Source organism: Alligator sinensis, unplaced genomic scaffold (assembly GCF_000455745.1).
Source record: "Alligator sinensis unplaced genomic scaffold, ASM45574v1 scaffold682_1, whole genome shotgun sequence".
Taxonomy (NCBI): Eukaryota; Metazoa; Chordata; order Crocodylia; family Alligatoridae; genus Alligator; species Alligator sinensis.
The window spans coordinates 1150949-1167007 of NW_005842011.1; the positions used below are offsets into that span (position 1 = coordinate 1150949).

At 42.6% G+C, this 16059-nt stretch overlaps 1 protein-coding gene across 6 annotated transcripts in view; it reads left to right on the forward strand.

Moving 5' to 3' along the window:
- AGPAT4 (1-acylglycerol-3-phosphate O-acyltransferase 4) overlaps positions 1-16059 on the forward strand; it is a 124982-nt gene that overhangs the window by 43570 nt on the left and 65353 nt on the right. The window contains exon 1 of one of the 6 annotated variants that reach the window (XM_006021905.3): positions 8310-8353. The exons of 4 other annotated variants lie outside the window; for them this stretch is intronic. The gene's annotated coding sequence lies outside the window, so the exon portion shown is untranslated. Of the gene's footprint in view, positions 1-8309; positions 8354-12911; positions 12949-16059 lie in introns of those variants that run through there. One more of the 6 variants, XM_006021906.3, reaches the window with a different exon arrangement.

Here is a 16059-nt window from a genome sequence, read left to right on the forward strand (position 1 = left end):
AAGCCAATCACTAGCCGCCACGTAGGAATAATTTAGAACTAGCCAATGGTGGGGCACAAATTTGAATACGAATGGCGGGAACTCCTTGCAACGTGCATTTCTGTGCTGCAACAAAGAAATGCACCCTGCAAAGAAAGCTACTGGTGGCAGGAATTCTTTTGCACCGGGGTTCTCCTCTGCAGCAGAAAACTCCACCGTGCAAAGAAGCTGCAATTTAGCGGGAACAATTTAGCAGTGCCGAAGCACTCACAAAACAAAAATCACACCCTTGGGTTGTGACAGATCCCACACAACTTACTGATTCGTTTGATGCGCCTGGATGGGGGAGTATTTAGTTGATTGAACGATTTCACAATGATTGCACACTTAATTCATACAACACAATTTTATTTTAAAATTCTTTGCTACGCATATAACACTGCTTAGCTTTAAGAAATACCACAAACATTAAGAACACAATAACTACATATATCAGAAACAGTACTCTAAATGCACTTCTTTAAAACAATTACAATTACAACTAACTATATAATTTTAACCAGAAAAGTTATTACTATATTATACTTACAATCCTAAAATTCTGAGAAGCCAAACACCTAAATATGGTTTCATTCCTCAGCAGTACAATTCAATGGGCTGGCCTCAGCAGTACGGTTCAATGGGCTGGCCTCAGCAGTGATAGGAACAAGTCCCCTTCCTTCAGTCCCACTCGGGCGCTCCGTGGCTTCAGCGTGAACTAAGAGATTCGTGTTCGTGGAGAGGGTGGTTCAGGTGATCAGTCTGATCCGGCCTACACTTGCGATTCTTCCTTCGTTGTTCTGCAAGTGAGGTTACCTCCAAACTGGGACAGTAGGTTACAGTTTTTATTGAGTGAGTTGCCATCTTGGGCCCCTCCTACCCAAACCTGTCACTACGCCCAAATTTGGGCTCGGATCTTACTCAACAGATTTCTGCTGGGTTCAGTTTCTTTTGTTGACCATTTAGTTACTTTGGGGAATTTCCACACCACTGCAGTGACCTTTCTTTTACAACCTCTTTTCGAAGGCCCCTAGGGTTTGATTTCTCGGAATGTGGGATATTTGCTTAAGGGTTGTTTTATGTTAACCTTGTTAAAGGCCTCTAGAGATAAAAATTCAAGAGTTAAGACTTTGAGCAAGGCCAGGACCTTCTGCACGTAGGCCAAAACAATGGCCTACATAAGAAGATGAATCTTGTCTTCTTCCTAAACTGGCTAATGGGCAACTATTACAAACATTCAGACTATTACATTCAATATGACAGTTTCCAGCACAGGAAGAGAAGCTGCAGGTTGACCACCCTTGGAATAGATGATTGGTTGACTGTGTTTTTGGGGTTTCTTTACACATGCTCTGGGGTTGGGGGGAAGCACTTTATTTAGAGTGGCTCTCGGGAACTGCTCTAACTTAATGCTCCTTTAGTGTCTCGTATTCGGCGTCCTGTGCTGCAAAATGGTGGCAAGGGTACTTTTTAACTAAAGCTTGTCAAATGAGCTTTAGTTAAAATGCTCCTACTGCTACTTTGAAGTGCAGGGACATTGAATATACATGACACTGAGGCTGCTGGAGCGCTCCAGGAAACTCGATTTAATTGAGTCTGCCTTGATGCATTCTAATTAGAACGTGTTAGAGTAGGCATCGGCACGTGTATAGGTGCCCACGGTGTCTATGGAGACTGCATTTAATCCTTGTCTATGACTGTCACTCAATGCCTGTTGATACCTACCATCACTAGGTTGATATCCATCACCCTGGGGTGTTGCTCCTTGATAATTTAAATATTGAAAAACAGCTGCAATATTAGTAGATATACCCTATGGAACAAGTTTTATCTGACAGGCTGCTTCCCCAGGACTTCTATATAATGGTTGGAAGGTCATTACTAAAATAGCTCTGTTGATGCCTCATTAACTCCTTAACAAGAATTCATACCCTAGCCTTCAGGGATAGTTGTGGATGATTTATGAGCAAGAGGAAATGTGTGTCTGATTGTTATCTTTATGAACAGGTCACATTGCTATTTAGAAGAAGCTATTGGCTTGCTGAAGGTTTACAGAGGTATTGCTAAATTCCTTGGGGAACATGGATAAGGAGAGTCTTCAGATTAGATGTACATATCCTATACACCACTTTTTAAATAATTAATTTCCCCTAATGGGTCAAAAAGGGTATTTCAGTTTGAGCATTGTAGGCCTGTGTACAGTATAGGTTAATGTACTTCTGAAAGTTCCTGTAAGGGCAAAAGGGGAGGCAAAAAAAGAAGCAGTGAAACAAAGCACAGCAAGAATTTGCAGCTGTACATTTGTAGGGGGCATTAGCTTCAGAAAGCAAACCTGGTGTTTGGACTAACCAGATGGTTGCTAACTCTGGTAGCTGAGGTTGAGAAGGCACTATCAAAATAAGTCTGGTTTTTTTGGGGGGGTTTTTTAGGAATCATAGAAAAGTAAGGATGTAGGGGATCTAGTCCTCCAGCTCAAGGCAAGATAATTCCTATGTAAGCCATTCAGACAAGTGTTTGTCTAACCTATTCTTAAACTTCAAGAACTCTCACGCACAGCTACCAGGCAAACAGGAAAATATGCATGCTTCAACTTGACACAGGGAGAGGAGGGTGCAGTTAGGGTCTTACCACTGCAAGGACAGGAATTAGTTTGTTAAAATAGGCTAAAGAGATCTAAGAGAACCATACTCTCTCCTGTAGAGGAAGGCCATATTCCCACAGTCCATGCCAGCCTGACTGAGATAAAATTCTTTCCTGATCCCAAAATGAGATAGTTGGTCTGACCCTAAGTGAACGAACAAGACTTTCTAGCCAGGAATGTATGTCTTGGTATTTTTAAGTCCAGCAAAAGCATTGGCACACCCCAGTCAAAATCCCAGCTTTGGTTGTGGCCAATAGCAAGTGTGCAAAACGGGCCCTATTGGATTCGGATTCGGCCTGAATTAGGGACAGTGATTCAACTTGTTGATTTGGATCACTGTCCCTAATTTGATTTGGCTGAATCCAAATGAGGAAGATTTGATGCTGATTTTGGAGAATCAGCTATTCAGCCATAGACACAACTTTAAAAGGTCCCCTTCGGGGTCCGCCAGGGAGCATGTGGGGGGGGGGGGGCGCTCCCCCTGTGCCCCCAGCTCAGCGATTGGCTGTGAGGAAACCCTGGGTGCCCCCCAGACCCAGGAGGCACCAGTTGCCGAGCCAGAGGGGTGCAGGGGGGGGCCCCTCTGGCATGCTCCCCAGCAGACCCGGAAGTGGACTGGAAGTGCTAACAGATGGTTTGAAGTATAGGACACCTGTATCAGAGCTCATGGTAGAAGTGATATCTTTTATTAAACCATCTAGATTTTTGCAAAAAAAAATCTAGTTGGACTAAGAAAAGATGTATCACTTCTACCACGAGTTCTGATTCCTTTTGTCTCTAGACCAATACAGCTACAACTTGGATACTGGGCACCTGTATCTGCTTTCAGTTATAGCATATATCCCTAATTAGACTTGCAGTTGGGATTCCATGTTCCCGAAAGTTAAGTAATGGGAACATACTAGGGTACAAGAAAGCATTCTTTGCAGGAAGTAGAACCAGCACCAGGTCTATTTAACTCAAGACAAGACTCATGGTTTTAGATTTTAAAACCCAGCCATATGGGGCATAGCCAGGGACTTCATTACAGATCATGGCCTGTACAGAATCCTGCACCACTGCGAACTTCTGAAGCTTGGAGTGAGCGCATAATTCCTGCTTTTTTGGTATGTTCCTCCCCACCCCCCTTTCCCCACTAGTTCCATGATTTAAAATAAAGGCTTATTTTCTTCTGCCTGCAAGCTAATGCACCTCATCCTTCATTTAAATGCTAGATGCTTCTGTTTGTAGCCCTTTGGGTCAGTTCCTGAAGCTGACCTCAATTTTGGTTTTCACAGCAGCTCAGGTTTTTTGGTCACATAATAGGAATATAGGCATTGCCATGACAGATCAGACTGTTCACCTGTTTTGGCATCATTTCTGTGAAGGAGACTTGATGCAAAATATATTTGCAGGAAAAAAGATGCAAAAAGCCTCATGGTATTGAAGTATGGGAAGAGTTACATAAATGCTTTGTATGCAATTTGGCTAAAAGTAACATGGAACAAGGTGAGAATTGAGATAAATATAGGCAGGATGCTGTATAATCAAAATTTTGAATCTGCATTAGAAATCTCTAGTTGTATGTGTTTGCCTGAAACTACTCTCTCTGTGTTTGGTCATTAAGAGGTTAATGCAGTGACTTGGTAACTTCTGTGTAATAACACTGTTTCTGGAGTTAATGCTATTCAATTACCATTGTTTCCAGGGGAAAACGGTTCTATATTTAGCCTGTCTGCCAAAGCATAGGCAACGCGTACCTCCTGAGGCTGGGGGGGCACCACGACTATCTGCAGAACGATGCACATGCTTACTGCCCAGTAAACTATGCTACTTTGCAGTTAAGTATCTCATGCAGGTGCACCCTCTATGAACCAAGAGGGCAAGCTGAAGCAAAGTAACAGCTCCAGTTTTGTGGGCTGGGTGCATGCCCTATCAAGTGTAGTTTCTGTAGGTAACACATCTTGGACCAAAGTTATTGTATGATGGAGGTTCCTCAGTTTTTGTTTTGTTTTTTTGAGGCCAATAGGCCAATGTGTCAGTACTCAAGTGGTTTATGGAACACCGCACACTTTTATAACTGAAAAGGGGTGAATAGAGTGGTGTCACCTACAGCTTGCTTATTCCCATCTTGAAGACAGAGTGTGGGAACTGTTGTTGTGGGATAAGTAATCCATTTTTTCATAACATGCACACACTCGTATTTCTTTTCTTAAAGAATAGCTGCTATAGAGGAGGCAGTCTACTTAAGGTTTACTGTTGCTAGGTCTTTAAAAGAGAGAGAATCTGCTTTGTATTACTGTTAGCTGTCATAAGGCAACCTCTCAATTTTTTGGCAATGCCTCATGTTCTTTGTAATCCTTTTACGGGGTGGTGGCCTATTTTGGAAGAAAGACTCTAAGAACAAAAAGAATGCCATTTTTTCTCATTTTAATAGGTTTTCTGCTATATTTTCTCATTTTGATCAGACTAAGTTAATATGGCATTGGTGGGCACAAACTGCGATGCTGACACTGTCACCATAGCGACGTGCTACCTCATTATAGCGCATCGCTACGGTGGCGTAGCATCTAAAAATGTGCCACCTGGACGGTGCAGTAACAGCTGTTACTGTGCTGTCATTTAGTACTTCCAAAAGGCATACTAAATGCCTAAGGGCAGTAACACTGGCGCCATGGGGGGGCACATGTAGATGCACCCACTGTGTCTGTTTTCTGATGATACTTAACTGTCTTGTATTAAATATCCCTTCTAAATCTTAAAGCATTTGTCTTAGTTTCTCTCATCTCTGTAATTCCATTATATTCAACCAGGAGTGCTTATGGCAGTGCGTGGTGACCTTTCTCAGGCAATGGTGTTACAGATTCACAGACATTTAGGGCTGGATGGGACCTCATGAGATCATTGAGTCCAGCCCCCCTGCTCTGGGCAAGAAAGACCACTGGGGTCAAATAACCCCAGCAAGGTGTGTGTCCAGTTACTTCTGAGACGAGGCAGATGGTGCCTCTTAAAGGAAGCCATAGATCTTCCTGCTATGGTTAGTAGAAGTTGTGTCTCTGGTTTGCTGCTGTTCACAGAGGAGCACTGAAGGGAAAGATATATCTGGTGCAAATATTACAGGCCAATGCCATACACAGTCCTGTTTAGTAAAAGGAGGTGCATGTTTCTTTGTGCTGGCAAAAGCCACTCCTTTTGAAACCTGGGTGCAAATTTTTAAGCCTTCTAGTTGCAACAGATGGTAGCATACTATTTAACCCAAAATATAGGGTCTGTTAAGAAAGCTGTTTGGTGCAGATGCCTTTGACACAATGTTGTCACAGCGGATCCTGCAGAAGGAATAGGAGGGGTTACTACTGTGCATGGTATTTCTGGAACTGTTATATTGTGCCATTGGGAATATGGAGTAGGAGGCTGGCAAAATAAAATTCCCTTGCAGGTTCCCTTTTAGACTGAGCAGTGAAAGGTTAGCTGAGTAAGTGGAGTCTGAAGATTCTCTTTTGCAGACATGTCCACATGACCTGCTTTCAGGTTTTTTCTGAGATAAAGTGATTTGAGTCCAACTACATTATAATGATTTTAGCTGGAAGAATTAATGGAATGTAGTCAAGTTAATTTGACTTGCTGTGATCTTTTCTTAAAAAATAAAAAAATAAAAAAAAATAGATGTTACTGGTGGTAGAAAGAATAGTTTGTACTGAAAAAAAAATTTATATTATCCTTGTTTGGACGCTTTTCCATTTCTAACGTATAGGTTTTTTTGGTGTTTTTGTTTCATCAAGGAAAAGACTAATTGGTCAATACAGAAAATCCTGAAAACGAAATTGCCTAGATAATGTCATGCACAAAGCTGTCACATGGATAAGTGGACAAAAGGCGGGTGATACTTTTAATTAATTAAATTGGTTTACATTTGGCCCGAATTCAAAGCCAGTTTTGACCTGATGTTGTCCCTTTACAGAGGAATGAGTGAAGGTGGATGATTTGCAAGGAAAAGGGAGTGGAGGAAAGTATGAGGAAAATAAACATAGTTTTTGTCTCTCAAGTCCTTTGTGGCCTGATACTTTATGATTATAAAGATTTATAATGATTATAAAGATTTATGATTTATAAAGAAACATTTTGGGAATGTGAGGAAAAAGTGAGTGATGGTCTTGTTCCAAGTGTACTTTCAGAGTGGTAAAGGTTCAGTGGTTAATTAGCACAAACGCTATCCTGGAGAGTTTTTGGTTTTTAAATCAAAAGCTACTCAGTACAGATTCTAATATTGCATTTTATATTTTGTACTCCTCTAACGCTAACTCTCTAACTAAAGATATATTTTGCTATGAAAGAGAAACCCAAGAGAGGTTGGGTTAGTTCTGCCTCTTCTTGCCTCCCAAAAAATAATTTTGTAGCATCAGAGGTTCAAAATATCAGATTACCTGCTACAAATGCATTGGAATATCTAGAAATATTTTGTAGGCAATCGAGAAAGCCACTACCAGCCCTATCCCCATTCTGCAGATTCACTGAAACTTGAGCTTCTCTCTGCCAACCCTACATTCTTTCCCTGTGCCAAAGTCATGTTGCAATAAAAAATAGGGGCTTTTTTGTTGTTGTTTTTTTTTTAATTCAGCCATACCAGTGAAACTATTGAAAACACAGGGTATTCAATTAAAGGATAATAATGTGGACCTTTTGCTTTAAGTCTGTGGTTTTCTGTTTTTTGGTTTCTTTGGTTGGTTTTTCCTTCTTTCTTTTTTCTTTTTAAGTTTAAACGTATTTCTCTTTTGATGGCTAGTTGTTCTTCCAGGCTGCTTAGTGTGCCAACTCCTAGCCTTTTTTCTGCTTCCTTCTATCCCTAATCCATGTTTCCCAGCTGAATTGAATTAACATCACTTCCGATCAGTCACTGAAGGAACTAACTGAGCACAGCATGGGAGCAAGCAGGAAACTAGTGACAGTGAAAATAGTGTTCTGGCTGTTTTTGTGATCTAGAAGGTGGCAAGAATAGTTAAGCAGGACAGCAAGTATGCCCCATCAGCTGTTCTCCATGTTGAATCCATGTGTCTTGGGTAGGTTTTGCAAAGAAGGGGGACATGCTTAATAATCATACAAGCTGAGGATTTTGCAAAATCAAATATAAAAGACTAATTTTTTTTCCCACTTCCTAAATGTTCTTATTGCTTAAAAAGATTTAAGAAGCCTTTTCAAGAAATCTCCAGCTGGGTGGAATGTTGAACATGGTAGTGACCAGTAACTGTTTTGTTCTTTGGAGAAACACTTGGGCGTAAAGCATGCTCCTATTGAGGTGCATCTTGATATTGCTTGTAATAGTTAGGTAGCTTAACTAAAAGCAGGAAAACAAAGCATTGATATACAGTTAAGATTGTACAGCCTGCAAATCCTGAATTGGGAAATAATGGTCACTGTCTATTAATGTTAACTTGATGCATATGCTTACACCTAATCTCTTTGAGGTTGTCCTCATTTAGGCAGTCTCTGAAACCTCCCCTGTCCCCTTTGCTGTTGGAATGAAAATTTGTCTAATTGGCTTTTGGGGGAGTTTTTTTTTAGGGGGGGCAGTGTAGGCATGCATGTTAAAAATTACATCTTCAGCTTAAAGAGTCCAAACTTCTTCTGTGTTCAAGACCTCAAGCTCCTCAGTTCAGCTGACTACACTGAGTTCCCCTGGTTCATTGCATCTTGCTGTATGAAATCAAGAACCTTTTACAGGTATGCTTTGATTGACTCATATTTTAAATTTAAAGTGAATCAGTTTGTAATCACTCTATCCAAAACTATTTTCTATAATCAGCTTATCTATAATGTCCTCATTACTTACCAAAACTAAGGTCAAAAGGACTTGTTGGCTCAGTGACCATTTTATAGGAAAATGTCAGCTATCCCATCTAGGAATACTTAGTCCCTGCTATTATTATTAGCATCTTTTCTCCAATCTAGCTAGGGAGGTGTATCTCCCCTGATAACACACTTTAATGTTACTAGACAGAGAAATTTCTCAGAAATCTCTCTCCATATTCCAACCTAATGCTGGGATCCTTTAAAAAAAAAAAAACTTCTTCTTTTCTCTCCCAGTAGAACTCTGGTACCCTTCCTCAAAGAGATTTTGAATTGGACAGAATCAGTTCTAATCCAGTTTTTCTTAAACTTTTGCTGTCTGGAGTATATTTGCTGGTGGTACACCCCACTCATCAGTCTGCAGGCCGTCAGAATGGTCCACAGCCCAATCCTGCCTTGCAGAGCCAGCCTGGCTAGGGTCCTATGTGAACCGCTTTGTCACACTTCTTTCACTTTGAATCCCTGGTTTAAGCTGTCCCTGCCTTATTCCTTCATAATCTATCATGTTGCACAAGTGGCTGGGTGCTGCTGTAGCTTTCTATAGCTGTCTTTCATGAATAGCACAGACCTTTAAGAACCTGTGCTCTAGTTATGACTGTTATAATACCATGTTCTGTAAGACTTGGTTTTGCAACCTGAACCCATAGTTCTAGTCCCTCCACTTGTTGTCTAGACACCTTTGCCTGGGCACCTTTCAGTAGTGTACAAACATCTCTTGTTCCTGTCTGACCTTCCCCGAGTTCCTGGATGAAGTAGATACAGTCCTTTTTGCTCTGTTTTGTTTATTTAACTGCGACAAGTCATCTGGAACAGATGGTATCCCCACTGAAATCTTCTCCTCGCTGCTTGAAGAGCTTGTATCGTGGCTCCATGCCCTCATCTTGAGGATCTGGAATGATAAGGAAATGATTCTTAGTAACGGATCTATGACGGATCCCTTTGAGGTTAAAACAGGAGTTGAGCAAGTCTGCATCATCACTCCAACACTCTTCTCAATATTCCTTACCTCAGTGCTACATCTGACCACTAACAAGTTTCCAGTCGGAGTGGAGCTAAACTACCAAATAGATGGTAAACTGTTTAATCTCAGCTGACTCGGAGCCAAAGCCAAGACCACCCCAACCTCAATCATCGAGCTCCAGTATGTCGATTGATGCTGTAGCATGTGCTCACTCAAAAGATCTTCGGGCAATTGTCAACATCTTTACTGAGGCACACAAGATAGAAGAACTGATGATTAACATTCAGAAGACTAAGGCCCTCCATCAACCAGCTCTTAATGAGCAGTCCCAAGCTCCAGTCTATGGTGTCTACTGTCTATGGCGAGACTCTGGAGAACACTGAGTATTTCCCATACCTCAGAAGCCATGTCAGCCTTCTGCGAGAGATGGAAGAAATCCAGCATCACCTCAAATGTGCAGTCACAGCCTTTGGATGCCTGAGGAAATGGGTGTCTGAAGACTGCGACATTTAAATTCGAAAACAAGTTCATGCTTTCTCAAGCAGTTGTGATCCCTACCTTACAGGACGGAGCTGAGATGTGGACACCGTACAGGAGGCCTCGAGTCACTGGAGAAATATCAACGCTACCTGTGGAAGATCCTTCAAATCCAGTGGGAAGACAGACGCACCAACATTGGCATGCTTACACAAGGAAATGCCACGAGCATGGAGGTGATCATCCAACATCAACCTTGCTGGGCTGGCCATTTCATCCAGATGTCCGACTCTAGACTTCCAAAGCAAGTTTTTATTCTCCCAGCTCAGTCAAGGCATATACTCAAAAAGAGGGCAGAGAAAGTGCTTCAAGGATATCTTCAAGGCCAACTTGAAAAAAAAAATACAATATTGATGTTAACTTGTGGGAGACTAGCCCAGGACCACCTTAGGTGGAGAAAGAGTCTGCTGCAAGGATTTCAGTATTTTGAAACCTCATAATGACAACAGGAGACAGAAAAATGGGAAGAGCACAGTGTTGTGGACCAAACCAAGAACGTAGAGCCACACAAGCATGTGCCCAAGTTGTAGTAGAATTTGTCAATCCTAGATTGGCCTTGTCAGCCATCTTTTGGATCTACAGATAAGGGAGTCATGGAAAACGATCATTCTCAACTATGAGGGACTGCCGATTTGATGTTTTATTTGACTTCTGCTATTATCAGTATTGGGACTTTTTCTTTGCTAGCTGTTCTGCTATCTGGTATTCTCTTATCTATTATTGTATCCTTGCTCTCTATATTAATACAATAGGTCTTGTGAGATTTGGTGTCCTTTCTGAAAGTTCAAACTCTTATTCCCGTGTAATCTTTTGAGTTGGCTTTCATTCTAACACCAGAAAAACTATTCACTTTGGCTTGTACCCAGGAGGGCTAGAAAGCATGAATTGTAAAGGCTCAAACACTAGATGGTAAATAGTCTCCAATGCTTACTTTATAACACTCATGATTTTTAAATCCATCTTAAATTTTGTTTGGGTCATGACTCCTGGATGCTGAGTGCTTGGGGTTGGCAGTTTTTGGCTTTTTTTCTTTTTCCCCCTTCCTTCTGAAGTGGCCCATCCTTTAAAAAATTGCATGGCTTTTATTACTAAACTTTCACGGTAACAGTTCATACTACAGTCAGGAAAGCTGCTTGATAAGGGTGATTTTTCTGTACTGGAGCCAAGACTTGACCCTTCAAGAACAGTTGTCCTATAATTCAGTATCGGAGCCAGGTCTGATTGAGCTTGCGCAGAAGTAAAATGGAGTAATTCCCGCTGTTCTGACTCACTAATGGTGTCTCCCCATTTTCCACAAAATGTGTAAGAGACTTGGAAATACTGTTTGGATATCGTTGGGGCTGTCTACATTTTTTGAACCAGACTCTGTTCCACTTATTGGACATCTAAGTTGAGCTAGGCACCTAAGTGCAACTCTGTTCCACCCTGTATAAGTCCCTGAATCTAATTTTGTAACATGCAGCTATCTTGCCCTTAAGACTGAATCAGAAAAAGACAGTGAGGATGAAGAGGACACCTCCACCTTTCTCATTAACAGTTTTTTAGGGACTTTAGCAGGATGGAAATAATTGCATTTAGGTGCCTAAGGGCATGTCTACATGAGATGCTATGGTGATGTAGCTCATCACTACAGCGACGTAGCATTGGTGAGCCGATACTACATAACCAGTGACAAGCTATGTTGCCAGCTATGGCAACGTAGCATCTAAAAATAACCATATGCCTTTAGCAAGTCCTAAATGACTGCACAGTACCAAATGCACAGTCAGGGGCACATGTAGACGCACTGTAAGTCCACTATGTGTCTAATAGGGGGAATAGAATTTGGCCCTTTTGTGATGATGGGAATTTACCAAAAAAGCCTATCCACTGTTGGTATATCATTGCGTTCATAATTTTTTTTTTTTTCAAGATGTTATGTTTCACCCTGGTCTTTGAGAGAAGTCAACCAGTTTAGAGGTAGCTTTAGGTGCATGTGCGAGAGAGAACATTTATAAATACACAGCTTTACTTAAATTACTTTCTTGCCTCTTGTCTTAGGGTAAGAGCTTTTCTCTCAAGGCAGAGAATCTTTGCGTTTCCTCAGTGTGAGCATACTATAATTTCTCACATGGCTTCTTGTCCTGAGCAATTTAATCAGCATTGGCCAAAGGGCTGCAATAACATGCTCCTTCAGGGAGCTAGGGTAAAGGCACACTCAACCCAAGGGAGAAAATAACAATAATGCCACATATATGGCAAATTTAGAATAAATTTACAATATGCCTCTTGGATTTACTAACAACACTTTCTGTGAAGAGCTGCAGGTGCTAAGTCCAGGAGGCACTTGTGACTGACCACAGCTCTGAAGCATCACTGCACTAGTACAAGAAGGCTCTGATCTAATTGAAGCCTCTGGGTACTAACACAAGGTGTGTCCAGGGACATGGAAAAGAAATATTAAATGTCAGCAGAGGAGTTAGCCCTTTATGGGAAGGACTGAGGGTGGCTCATGGCACTTGCTTATCAGCAACTTCTGGCACAAGCAGTACCTGAAATGTTGAGAATTGCAAGGAGAAACCTACCTGTTTTAGTTGCCTTCTGTAAGATAGTGGCAACCATGAATAGCTTTTAGACCTTGTTTCTCTGCTGACAAGAGGACAGTACTGTGCTGCTTGTGCCGGGCAGTGGTACCCTCAAACATGCCATGCTGCTCTTGTGTGGGTCACCTCCTGAAGCAGAAGCAAATGTAGCCAGATTTCTGTGGCACTGTGATTAACCTAATTAGCACTGTTACTCAGGATTGCTAATTAGCCCACCTACAGCATTACATGAGCAGGGCTGGATGGTTTCCAGTATGAGGAGGTCTCCAGCGCAGAGAAACCCAGCACATTTTTAGTGAATGGTTGCCTGGTATGGCAAGCTCTCTTATGGCATAGACCTATCACTTGAGTGCCAGAATGAAAATGCTCCCTCTCAGCACATATTTAGGGTAGGTATCTTTTTCCCTTGGTCATCTTTTTCCTGCTCTTAATAAGAGCCATAGTAACTACCTCAAGGCACTTACTAGGAATCACTGACTGGCTGGGTTTAATAGCCGTTAGACTCTGCTTTGGGCCATCATCTCCTCCCTGATGGTAATTAATTCCCATAAAGTTTCTGTGCTGAGGCCATTATCACTTATATAATGGCCAGGCTATTCCAGCTCCAACAATGAGAACCTCTGTTCACATTTGGTAAGTGCAAGTGGTGACAATTTCTCCCCTGCAAAAGCTGTGCAGGGCTTAAAACCAAATACAATCCAAAAGGAGGCCAAGGTAATAACTTGCGGGGAGTGGGGGGTTACAGAGAAGCTTGTATTACCTCTGCACAGGAGACTAGTGTATTTTTTTGTTTTAAACAGAGAGAGAAACTGTCGGGGACGAATTCAGTATTCCTTGTGCAAGATCACTTCCCGTGGTTGCTGCGCTGTCATTGACTGTCAACATTGCAACCCTGCAACGGTAGAATTAAAATCTGGCTTTTCCCTGTAGGAAATTCATTCAAGTCTCATGCCACAACTCTATGTCTGCACCTTGGCTTTATACCTCTGCACAGCACACAAACAGTATTTTACCAAGTGTATTGGGGTCATGATGGGGGCTGCTAGCCACTGTGCAACAGTAGTGAAGGGAGTGTAGTAGGCAGTCTTTACCCTCTTGCTGCCCTTAGGAACCACTTTCTTATGATCAGCACGCATTTCACTTTCCCCCTTGATTCCCACAAGCTGGGAGACGCATTGTTGCCTTATTAGATTGTTGTACACACTAGGTGCCAAGTGATCCAGTGAACAAGCCTGCATGGGAAGGTGCCCAGACTTTTGTGGAAGTATATGGCACCTTGCATGAGTGTTTTGGGTGCAACTTCATGGTCTTTTGAAGGTCCAGAGTCTTGTGTAGTGAGTGTTATGTTTTATGGTGAAGGCTGGGAGGAGAGCTCTGTACTCACATAATCAGATTTAAATTACCTGCCAAAAATTAACACCGAGTAAGTGTGGATTCTGCACAGTTCAAGCTGCTGTTTAATCTTTCTCCTATAGAGTCAGAGCAAGGAGTGTTAGAGGCAACCCTCTTCTTCATCTCTGTTTCCCACTTCCACACCTTACCACCCTGCTTCTTGGATATGTAGGTTCCTTCCTGTCCACAGCAATAAAGTGATAGTACATCCCAACCTAGTGGCACTACTAAAATTTGGCGAGCCAAAGTTGTATGGGAAGGTAATAAATGCTGTAGAATTGTATGCAGATGTATCTCGGAGAAGAAACGGTGTTGTTTTCATTGTTGCATCAGGCTCCTGTAGAAAAAGAGGAATCAAACAAATGGAGCTTTTGGGGAAAATGAAACTTGCTGGGTTATTATTTCCTCATGTGCAGCTTTGTCTTTTTTTTCCCTGGTAGGGAGTATACAGATACATGTACACATACATACACTTTTTTTCCCCTCGGTTTCTGTGGGTATATTTGTTCACGCATGCTTAACTCTCCCTGTAAGAGGATGGTGCATGTGATTAGCTGACCCAGTGCTGAATAGAGGGGAAGAATCGCTGTCCTCCGCCTGCTGGCAATGCTCCTACCAATGCAGATGGTGAGGGGCATCATCACATACAAAACTACACACATTTTTCTCTGGCTAAAAAGAAACTAGACGCTTTACTAATACACTAGGGGCCAAGGGCTGTATCAGGCAGCTTAAGATTGAAGTGAAAATCAATAGGATTTCATTGGGGTCACTTGACCCCAGTTATCTTTCCTGCCTAGTGCAGGGGGGCTGGACCCGATGATCTTGCGAGGTCCCTTCCAGCCTCTTCAATCAATGACTCAATGACCTCAGATATGCCTAGATACTATCTTTCAAAGATGTTTACGCTGACCATATATGTATGTGCCTTCTAGGAATCCACTTTATTTTTATTTTTTTTTACAGTAAAAGCATGAACCACTAGCTTGAAGGTGTTGCTGTTCCCGTAAGATTCTTGACCATGCAAGGCGCAGACGGAAGTGACAATTTTCACCTGATCTGGCCCCTGAAAGCATTCTACAGCCCTGGTCAAACACAAGCGCATGGCTGCAGAGTGCTTTAAATGGGCCTGATCTCACGAATCTGAACCCTCATTACATGATGGTTCAGAATGAAGGCACTCTAAAGCAGAACACCCTCAGTAACTTCAGTCTGTGCTTGCTGGGAGCAGGGCTCGGCAGCCCAGCACTACTTCCGGTGCTGTCTTCAGAATTGTGGGGGGGAACTCATTTTGGGGATTTCCCAGCTCCAGTCCACCCTTTACACCACTCCAGTGTGTTGGGGCCGAGGGGCTGTGGCCAGCAGCCCGGGCACGTGGACCGGGGAAGTCGGCACGGCGGACTAGAATTAGGCACTGACGCGTGGAGGTTGATTAAAGATTATTTTACTTACACCGTAGATGGTCGCGGTGCAGGCAGAAAAACTTGCTTGGTTACAGTTGTAGACAGAAGAAAAGAAGAAAACTCGAACGATGAGAGCTCTTTAAACCGATAGGAGAGTCCGTGCTGTGACTCTCAACGAGCGCGCAGGGCAGGGGTACGTCAAGGATCGTCCGGTGACGGGGAGAGATTCTTGATGGCTGATCAAACCATCATTCATTCCAAGATATACGTAGAAATCCACGAGATAATCGTGGACTCCTAGCTGGAATTCTCTCGGATTTCTCCCAGAATTCTCGGAATCGGGGTTCTCAGGATCCTCCTGAGATTCTCGGAGATCTCCGACTTGGGCGGAAACTGCTCAAGCCTCTTATACGGCTAGCAAGCCAATCGCTAGCCGCCACGTGGGAATAATTTAGAAACAGCCAATAATGGGACACAAATTTGCATGCGACCAGCGGGAACTCCTTTGCACCGGGGTTTTCTCTCTGCAGCTGAGAATTGCACCGTGCAAAGAAAGCTCCATGTGGCGGGAAATAATTCTGCAGTGCCGAAGCGCGCGCACAATCATTGGGTAATGACACAGTGCAGCTTGGGAAACCCCAGAATGGACCTCCATCCCCTCCCATCTTGAGAGAGAATGGGAGCTGGGAGAGGCAGGGCATAACG